Source organism: Heliconius melpomene, chromosome 8 (assembly GCF_056956725.1).
Source record: "Heliconius melpomene rosina isolate 202511_hmr_F chromosome 8, ASM5695672v1, whole genome shotgun sequence".
NCBI lineage: Eukaryota > Metazoa > Arthropoda > Insecta > Lepidoptera > Nymphalidae > Heliconius > Heliconius melpomene.
Window position 1 is genome coordinate 8,751,012 of NC_140396.1, and position 11,196 is coordinate 8,762,207.

The following is an 11,196-nucleotide window of genomic DNA, read 5'->3' on the forward strand; positions in this document are numbered from 1 at the left end:
GTGGAATTTTTGAGGCTTTGCGTCCTGACTTCAACAAGGCCGTTCAACGACGTTCTTTGCCTCGAAACTCGACCGAAGAAATTAAATATTAAATATTTTTATTTCCTTCAGTGGGATCGAACCCACAATCCGTCGCGTTTTCTGTCAAAAAAAAGAAAGTTTTTTTTCAGACTGACATTGAAGTTCCATTTACATATATGTATATACTTCTAATTAAAGTGTTATTAATTATTATCAAGAAAATTATGTTCGATGATAAAAATATTTAAAAATACTTTTGTATTATTAGGTATATACATGTGGAATATTCTGTAAGTTTATTATATAGGTATATACAGATATTGCTTAATAGCTAAACTGATTTTAAATGGAGTAGGTAAAGAAATTTAAAAAAAAATACTGTCGCATTGATAACCTCATTTTCTTACAGAAGTCGGTTAATAAATAAAAAACTAGGTGATGCGTGTTCGGCACACAGCACTTTTACCGCAATAATATATTTTGTAAAAATCTATGAAAACGCGGGCAAACACGGGAGCAGAAAGCTAATCATATTGGAATAATATATTCCATTAATTTCTAAGTAAATAATATATCGCAAGCGAAGTAGTAGTAATGTAGGCAGAGCGAACCTAAAAACCTAGTGTTAAGACACTCCGTTCCTATTAAGACACTTCTATTCCTCACTTTATATACCATCAAATTCTGGAGGCGTGTTGAGAGGCGTAACTCAACAGCTTGCTTTGCCTCGTTACCAGAACGAAGGAACGAAGAAAACGGAAATATTAACCCCCCGAGTGAGAATCGAACCCACTATCTACATTCACAATCGCACGCCACGACTGGCCTCATTATATATTTATAATCAATTTTACATTATATATAATATGTGAAACATAAACTTGCAATCACATATATTATGTTATATTATATAACAGTCTCCAGAACTAATCTATCGAGTGGAATATACTTCAGTAAGTTCAGGATTATGTGGCTTACTCCCCCAACTGACGGTTATTCGTATTAGTTAAAACTTTATGGGAACCTCGTTCGTAGACACGTGTAAAATATTATGTAAAATATTTGATATACGTATTTTTTGTAATGAATTATTTTATATTTTCTGCTGCTGTGTCCCGCATTGTAGGCAGAGGGAACCTGGGAACCTAGTGTTAAAACCTCCGTTCCCATTAAATTCCATCCAAATTACAAATTGTGTCTCAAACAAACTAAGGAGTTGAGATTATTTTAAAGACGTTCTAACTGAAGTGTGCGGGAGACAGTTTTATGGCGCTACGAAGGCAATGACAAATGTTTTTAATTGCTTTTACTATTACTTACAGACACTATTGGGGCACATTGGGGCATATTGGGGCACTAATGGTATTGGTCGCGGTGGTTGCTAATTCGATTCTCGTTCGAGGGAATGCTTTTGATGAAAATTTTATTTGTTTTAATTTCTGTGCTCTGGTAACGAGGCATAGGGTAGTTCCTTAAATTTACACTAAACATATATTTTTACGTACTTTGTACGTACCAAGATAGGCTCAGGGGAATCTGGGAACTTAATGGTAAGACACTCCGTTCTCCACTTTCCACCGAATTCCTGTGGCATTGCATGTTGAATGGCCGAACTCAATTCTGCATTCTGCTTCGTTACCAGAGCTAGGAAAGAAAATTATTGAATTTCCTCGAGTGGGAATCGAATCCACTATCAGTCGCGCTTACATTCACACCGCACACGGGCCCCTGCGCCACGACTGGCTTCATAATATTATAACTAAAAAAAAAGTTTATCTAAAACTATAATTTGCCGTTATTATATAAAGAGAGTTTGAACGTGATAAATCCGCAACGAAGCTCATCCATTTCCCCACTCGCCGGTATGTAGGTCAACTTGGCGATTAAAAACTTTGATTTCTGAACGTAAAAAGCTTAATTTACTAAGGAAAGTAGAGCTTGTATGCCACTAAAACATATTTACTGATAAGATATTTGAAAATATGAAAATTTGTATTTGTTTTTAAATATATATTTATGTTATGTGACGCCATCGTATTTCTTAGAGAACGTATAAAAACGTCAACATAGTGGGATTTGAACCCGCTCCTCTTGGAAGCCGTCCTTGGAAGATGTAAAGCTGTCCTAAAAAGTGTTCCTAACAAATGCATTTTTTGTCGTAAAAAAATATTAAATATTAAGAAAATAAAGTAAATCTCTAGTAGCTGTACAAAATATAGTATAATACGCAGCAAAATATTTTAAATTCTTTTGCGTAATGTTAGTGTCTAGTTACATATATTAAAAAAAATTAAAATATGTAACTTTAACCTTATCAATATTAAAACTTTAAAAATGTTTCTTATTTTCATACATATTTGTAACAAACCATAGCTTTTAGTATTAAATTGCTTAAATCCAATGGATAGATGCCATATTAAGTCGAATCTCAAGGAAAAATTACAGATCGTATTTCATACTGCTCCAATATTTTATAAAATGTAAGATGGCACATTCATTTGTCAGCTTTTCCTTTGAATTAAGTGCTATTTTTAGATTTTACTACGTTAATGTTATTGAGGCGAACTATAAGGATGTTTGTGGGTTCGATTCTCATTGGGTGTTAAGTTTTTTTTTCTTTGCAAAAGCTTTGGCAAATTGAATTTCTCAACTAAAGATTTAGTATTTGAGAGGAGAGCGGAGAGTGTATTTATAGTAAATAGGTCTCTTTGCCTACTAATATGTTTTTAAGGGATAAAGCGTTAAGCTACGTAAAGTTTTAGTTGCCAGTTATATCGAAATACGAGCTAATGAACATTCAAATGTTCAAAGCGGCGTTAGCTGCCTTCTAATCACGAAATTTAAAGCTACACACTAAACCTGATGCCCAGGCCAGCGTGGTATAGCGCGTAACTGTGAAAGTAATGCTCGTGGGTTCGATTCCATCTCCACTAAAACAAATGTTATTTTAAGAACATTAGATCGACTGTAAACGTGAGTTTGATTCACGTTTTGGCACTCGAGAAAATGAGATATTTAATATTTTTATTTCTTCACTGGAAAGTGGAGATAGAAGTACCTTAGCTGATACTTGGGGGATACAGGATGAGGCTAAAAAAAAAACATTACGTATTTTGCAATACCCCTTGTACCCATTTTCTTGTTTTGTAATCATAAGGCTTCGTTAGTTGCATCATTCACCTCCACGCAATGTCTAAAATTCAGAAAAAAAGCAAAACAACATTTCTTTGCAATGGTAAAGAGGCAAAGCGCGGCAATAAATAATGTCTTCATAATTCGGCGAACAATGGATGGGAACGGAATTTTCTTGATGAGAACAAAGTATCTTAAGACTGGGTTCCCAGGGTCCTTTTGCTAGCCAAAGCTAAAAAAAGTTTATTATACTAGCAGATATTTAAATAATATAACGTATTCATCACCCACAGACAGTATTTCCTGGTGATTAAAATCAAACAATCCTCAATCAGCACGCGCCCACTACAGCCGACGACACTTAACGAGATACTCATATTGTCTAATTGGAAGTGAAAAATGATCCGAAATGTATATCAATATGTATAATAGCTTTTTGTGTAAGCTATAGGGGTGCTGTGGTTATGGGTTCAATTCTCACTCGTAGTTTATCTTTGGACAGACGGTGGATAAAGAAGGGATGGATAGAGAATCCTTATATTTAGAATCTCTTTGACAAACAAAAATCGCTAGGAGACAAAGCACGCATAGCAGTAGTAGCGATGATGTGGCGCATCAGCCAAGCTTCTGACGTGACGTTGTAGGTTTGATTCCTATTCGGAGAAATTAATTTTCTATTCGTTTCCTGATAAGAAGATAGAGAGCGTTATAGAGTTCCACGTTAAAAATCTGTGTTAAATGGGGATACAAGCGGGATATGGCATTAAGCAAAAAAAAATCTCATAATAAAATTACTGTACCTACAGTTTCTGTTATATCATCCTCATATTACATTTCAAGCTCTACTAACCAAATGAGCTCGAAATTATATCTACATTCACAGAAATGGCCAGAAAAATGAAAAATATAAATATTTTATTTGGAAAACCTCGGTCTGGTTAACTACTAAAGTTCAGATGTCCTCGTTAACAGTTCCATTTTAACGAGTGTGAACAACATAACAACTATTTTGAGAACAAATATATTGTTGTACGGATGCTGTGACCAGATGAGAATTTCGTATAGAAATGTTATTATTGTTTTATTTTCTCTTTCTCTTTATCTAGCTATAGAAAAGTAAATAAATAACTGGATGGATGAGGAAATTAAATATTTTATATATTTATATTCATTTCTTCGTTTTTGTAACGAAAAGAGCAGCATCGACTTTCGCCGTTTAAAAAGCAATGCTCTCAGAATTTAATGGGAATTGGGAAGTGGAAATGTATTAATGGGGACGGAATATCTTAAAATTAGGTTTCCAGGTTCCCTATGTACGCAGAGGGAATCTAGGAACTTAATATTGTAACACTCCATTCTCCTTAAGACACTTCTGTTCCCAACTTTCTCAGTACCCTAATTCTGGTGATATTATGTGTTGAGTAGCTGAACGCCGCGTTTTGCAATGTTGCCAGAGAAATGAAGATATCTAATCCACATCAATTTACAATCGCACTCTTGTACCCTAACCACGAATGGCCTCAACTCTTTTAATCATAATTTCAGAAAAGAGGAACCTGTATAGGTTCCACCTCCTCCAGTTACCACCAGGTACCACCTCCAGGTACATATAAATAGAAACATATCAAATATTACAACACCTAAGACCTAAGCTGAGGTAGTTCACGTCAAATTACAGCCCATGACAAAATTACTTATATTACTAATTAGACTTATATTATGAAAAAATTAAACGACGTGTCATATAAAACATGGAAATTTACTCCAGCAGGTACTTTAGCAGGTTAAAATTAGTTTACTTTTAGAGCTCCTTTTGAAATTGAGACGTGCTAAGAGTATACAAAGCTTGTAAGGTTTTTTGTCTTCTCTTTCACTTGTAGCAGAGTAGACAATTTTCACTAAATTAAAAGGAATCAGATTTTCTTTGAGAAAGAACCTATAAGTGTGAAATCTTAACACTAGGAGGTTAAGATTCCACACTTATAGGTTCCCGTTAAGACATTTTTGTTTTCTTTTTCCCGCCGAATACTGGAAGCGGAGAAATGAAAATATTAAGTGCTTATCTATTTCATTATGTTGAGTGAACCTGTGACGTTTACAGTCACACACTTGTGCCGCGGCGACTGGTCTCCACAATCAGATATTGGAAGTCATTTAGATAAAGGCCGTCTTAAAACTGTAAATACCATGTTTGTATTCGCATTTTACTTGGGGTAATGAGTCATTTTGTATTTCTTCTGATCCTGACCTTCTGATGGTAAGAGATTAATTAAATTCAATTCAATTCAATTCAATATGAAAGGCTGATTTGATATTATTGACCGCGATGATGTTATTGATGGTGATGAGTAGATGATGATGACGTTCTCATTAACAGAATTTAAAAGAAAGATACCATTTCAAAAGCAATATACATGGCAAGTACACCACGATAATACCAACTCAAACACTGGAATAGTGGATTTAACATAAAAAACCCGAGCAAAACGTAATTCTCTGTAAACGAGTATTAAATGCGCCGACCCATTACCCGCCGAGGGCGATGAGATCCGATTCATTTCGCATTTGAAATAGCGCTCGCTATATCTAATGGAAAATAGTTTATTTAAAAATTTCGAGAAAATTTTGTGGTTTAATTACGTTATTTTGAATCGTGGTAATATTTAAAGAATAGGTATGTGTTAATTTATCTTTTTTAACTTTAAAGCTGTGCTGTGTTGGCAGGGGTAATCTAGTGTCAATAAACTCATTTTTCCACTTTCTGCCCAATTTCCGAGATTTTGCGTGTTCCCTCGGGAGAGAATTGAACCTACCACCACCGTCGCGTTTCCAGTCAGATGATATTCGCTGTGCCAGGACGGCCTAGCTACACAGTTAATTTATTATGGGTTTAATCTCATACTAGAAGGTTTTAGATTATGATAAGAAAACGTATCGAAATTCACTTTGAAAAGATAGAAAAATCCTTTGAAAGTATCGTTTAATGGATTCAGCAATCAACGATTACCTACATGTGTGGAAGTATTTTACCTACATGTGTGGAAAAACGAAGAACTAGGTACGATAAAGCGTCCCGATATTAAAGTGCATAGCACTTTCATATTCGTTCCTACAATCTTTACTTAATTTTGAACGACGATCTGAAACTTGAAAACTCTCTCTGAAACTCTCTTTTTAACCGACTTCTGTAAGAAAAGGAGGTTATCAATTCGACTGTATTTTTTTTTTTTTTTTTTTTTTATGTTTGTTACCTCATAACTTTTAACTGGGTGGACCGATTTTGATATTTTTTTTTTTATTTGAAAGGTATAGCTTCCCGAATGGTCCCATTTTTTTTTGGTCCATATCTGACAATGGTATCCATGAGAAAATCACATAAGTCTTAAATTTGCATTATGCATGTGCGCGACTAATAGCCGAATAACTCAATGTCGCGCCAACCGATTTTGATGATTCTTTTTTTATTTGAAAGGATACACTTCAAGGATAATTTGGTGAAAGTTTGGTTAGGTTTCGATTATGGAATCTGGAGAAAATTGAGAAAGTTTGTTTTTTTTGGTCAAAAATTAATTATACTGTAATAGTTACAAGCAAAAACTTTTTAAATTGATGTCAGAAGTGAGATTCCTGATCGTTGCATTTCTTTTCAACCAATCTCAAAAAAGAGGATGTTCTCATTTTCAACCAACTTCAAAAAAGGGAGATTCCGAATTCACCTGAATACTTTTTATGTTTGTTCTTGTCAATATACCAAAATGTAACTTTGCACAAAAATAATAGCTAATTAAATGAAGTTTTACATAGAACAATCACAACCACTCGTTGACAACCACTACCACCACCATCACCACTCGTTCAAGAAGCATCATTTTAAGATCTACCCATCACTAAAAATCGTAAAATAAATTAATTTTTAACAAAAACAAAAACCGACTTCTAACAACGAACTAAAAAGTGAAAAATAATTATATAAAGATTTTATAATTTTGAAGTCGGTGTCAAACTAATGCCACAACACCTTTACTACAATATCTAATTATTAAGCCTGTTTGTTTTACTTGGCACCGACTTGAAAATTCTAAAATCTTTATATAATTATTTTTCACTTTTTAGTTCGTTGTTAGAAGTCGGTTTTTGTTTTTGTTAAAAATTAATTTTATATGAAACTTGTCTTAAAATATTTTAGAAAATGTTCAAGGAATCTGTGCTCGGCAGAAGTAGAAACGGGAAGATAGTTAAAGCCAACTAAATTCCCTATCGACGACCGTCTTTACTGCAGTAGTTCAACTTGCTCGATTTTAAAAAAATGTTTCCTATGGTAGGTACGTTTGTTTACAATTTATTTATTATCTGTACTTTTTAAGAACTTTATGTAGTCAGAGGTGGTTGTGAGTTAGATCCCCATTCGGGGAATGAATAATTCCCATATCCTCGCTTCGGGAAAAAGAGAACAACTGGCGTTGAATACTGCTACTCAACGAGTAAAAACTGAAAATTTGGGCAGTAAGTGAAAAATAGAGGTTCTTAAGCTCCCCCCCCACCTCTTCTTATCCAGCTATGTGCAGGAAAAAAGCCTTAAGTGGAAATCGTACCCACAGCTGTTTAGCATTTAGACACAGTTCTGCACCGCTACGCCATGACAGCTTCAGTTATTTTGGCCACCTAACGTTCAATGTTTACAAATGGGCTTAAAGTACAGAATGACTTATACCTCATTTCTATTCTTACTGTATAAAAAAAGTCAAAATATAAAGAAAAAAAAACAAAAAGTACAGTAGGCACTTTATTTGTTGGCAAAAAGAGCAAACCCAATTAGGCGTTATGTTCGCGAGTCGACTCGAGAACAAGGCATATTTGTGAAGCAACTTTTCTGAATAGAAAATATTTTGAGGACATGATGGCACAGCAGCAGAGCCTTTGACTGTAAGGGTTGTGAGTTCAATTCCCATTTGGTGAAATGTATTATTTTCTTTTCGTCGATCTGGTAAACAATACTAAGCTCGACGATAGGTTTTGTCAATCAATTTTTTTGTTTAAAATATTCCTTTATAAGTTTAGATTGGAAAATATTTATTCTCAGCTTCATGCTGTTTCCCGCCCATAGCAGAGTAGGCAAAAAGTACTTGGGAATCTAATGTTAAGACACTGTTCCCATTAGGATATTTCCGTTCTCACTTCCGCCGAATTTTGTACCGCATGTTGAGAGGCGGAATTCAACGCCGCGCTTTGCCTCGTTAACAGAGTGAGGAAATTAAAATATTAAATATATATTTTATCTTCTCGAATGGGAAATGAACGCACAACCTGTCGCAGCCCCAATTGATTTGTATAAATATTTAATTTTGTCAATAGTTCATTTATATTCTACTGCAGGATGCCCGTTCTTATTGGTCATATGAATTTTACGCTTACGATATCGACAGTCGAGTATAGTTATAGTTAGGTATAGTCAGCCAGTTCGGTTCGTAGAATTGGAACTTCCCCACTGAATGTCGTTCCATCTTTTATGCAATGTTCAGATATTCAATGCATTTTGCTGGTGCTCTTCTACAGCTGGAATGGATAATGGAGTATGAATGGAATACTCGATTTGGTTAATTTCTCGTTTTTCTAGTAAATTTTTTTTAGAGGTTCTTTTTGGGGATCGAAGTTAGATTTTTTTAGATTAACAATTTGGGATATATGTATATATGTTAGTATATGAAACATCGAATATCATATTTGTATTTATTTATTAGTCCTGAAAAAAGAAAACACGGTACTAAATATCCATATTCAGCACGCGATATCAATCACAAAAAATCAAAATATGGACAAAAATTGGGAAACGGAGTGTCTTGACACTAGGTCTCCGTTTTCCTACTTTACGAAGCTGGAAAAAAAACATCTGTACGTCGCAAAAAAGTGGCAAAGTCCATAACCATCTATCACCGGATGTGACAGTAATATATAGAAATGTCAATATCGTACCGTACTGACTGTTTACTCAGTTTGATTTATCACTTCAAGATCACTCTTATATACAATAATTTTTATCTTATAAATTATTAGAGGCTTCATGGTAAACCCAATGCTTGTGGGTTCAATTCCCAATTTGGGGGAGTTTTAAAGCGGGAAAAAAATCAGTGAAATAGCACGATGTGGTCAGCATTTTGATTTTTATTACAAACATAAGACAATAACGTGGAAACTTTGGTTAACAAAATATAATATACAATCGTACATTTGTTAATGCAAAAATTATTAGTAATTATAATTACTTAATGCATTTGTTAAAATTTATTAAGTTTTTTTTAACTCTAAGTTTTAGTTAACTAACTTTACCATGCTTGCCCCATGCTTGAGGCTAATATTTTTTATTACATTCACCGGAAATAGGAGGAATAGGATTTTTTTCAGTATATATTCGTCCGAATTCTATTTCGAATATTGCTTGTAGAGGAGTGGAGCTTACCGCCGCTCTTTGATTTACCAACGTTCAGAAGTAAAAGTGACACAGCGGCACTGCACCTGGGTTCGATTCTCACTCAGGAGAATTACTTTTCTTTCATGCTATAACAAGACAAAGTTGAGATCCACGAGACGAGACCACGTGTCTTAGCGCTAGGGTCACTCTCCCTACCTATGGGGAAAATGAGTTTTTTTGGGTTATTATCTATATATATAAAAGGACTTGTCCTCACTGACTGAGGTAAGACGCGCGCACAGCCGTAACCGCTGATGTTAGAAACGTAAAATTTGGACATATGTTTACTTTCATTATCTGGACATCCACTAAGAAGGGATTTTGAAAAATTTTAACCCTAAAGGGGTGAAATAGGGGTTGAAAGTTTGTATGGAAAAAAATTTAAATCGGCACCGATTTTTATAAAATTTGAAATTTAGATTTTTAAAAGTATTTAATTGACAACATGTTTCATGGTTTTCTAGAATTCTTCCCCTAAGGGTGCAAATAAGGGGTTGAAAGTTTGTGTGGAAAAATCTTTAAAACGCCACCGATTATTATATTTTTTTTAATTTAGACCCTTAAAAATATTTAATTGAACATGTGTTTCATGGTTTTCTAGAATTCGCCCCCTAATTTTGCAAATAAGGGGTTGAAAGTTTGTATGGAAAAATCTTTAAATCGCCACCGATTTTTATAAAATTTTAAATTTAGACTCTTAAAAATATTTCATCGAACACATGTTTCATGGGTTATTAGAATTCACCCCTAAATACGCAAGCGAAGCTGCGCGCGTCCGCAAGTATAATAATAAAACATCTTAAAGCCAAAGTATAGAGAGGTTTCATATTAAGAACCTATTGATATTCTTTGTAACATCCCTCATTTTGCGTCAACTTTACGTTTTACATTCATCCCTCTTCCTAACCTATAAAAGCTACGCTGTAGACCTTTCTGCTACAGAAAAGGCTAAATTTAAGTTTATATGACCCTTTTTATAGCAAGTTTTACGGATTTGTATTTTTTATATTATTTTCTTCTATATATGATACATTGTCATCTTTATAGTACATTTTCCTTTTTCATATTTATGGTTCATTTTCCGGCGTCAAAGCACGGCGTTGAGTTCTGCCACTCAACACGCAAAGCCTCCAGAATTCGGCAGAAAGTGGGGAACGAAGTGTCTTAACATTAGGTTCCCTCTGCTTATCCTGCTGTGTGCGGGATACAGCGTGAAGCTGATTTTTTTTAAACTTTTGGAAATATAATTTAAAAGCACATTCAACGACGACATCAGGAATCAAACAAGCGACTAAAAATATTGGTGTTATAATAATTAAACATTTCATCAGCCAAACCAATCAACAGTATATTTCCACACACATATTGTGTATGAAGAATATGAGAAATAAGCTGTTCCATTTACATCACTTGCCTTTTCAAGTTTTTCATTAACCAGCACTACTGCGCTGCTACCTCCTCGGGCGATATGAACTTAGCTCGCTCGTAAATGTCTTTTGCGATATTATTGTAAAATGCTAAAAATATTATATAGATAATATTGTAGGCAGAGGTAATCTGGGAAGCTAGTGTTATGA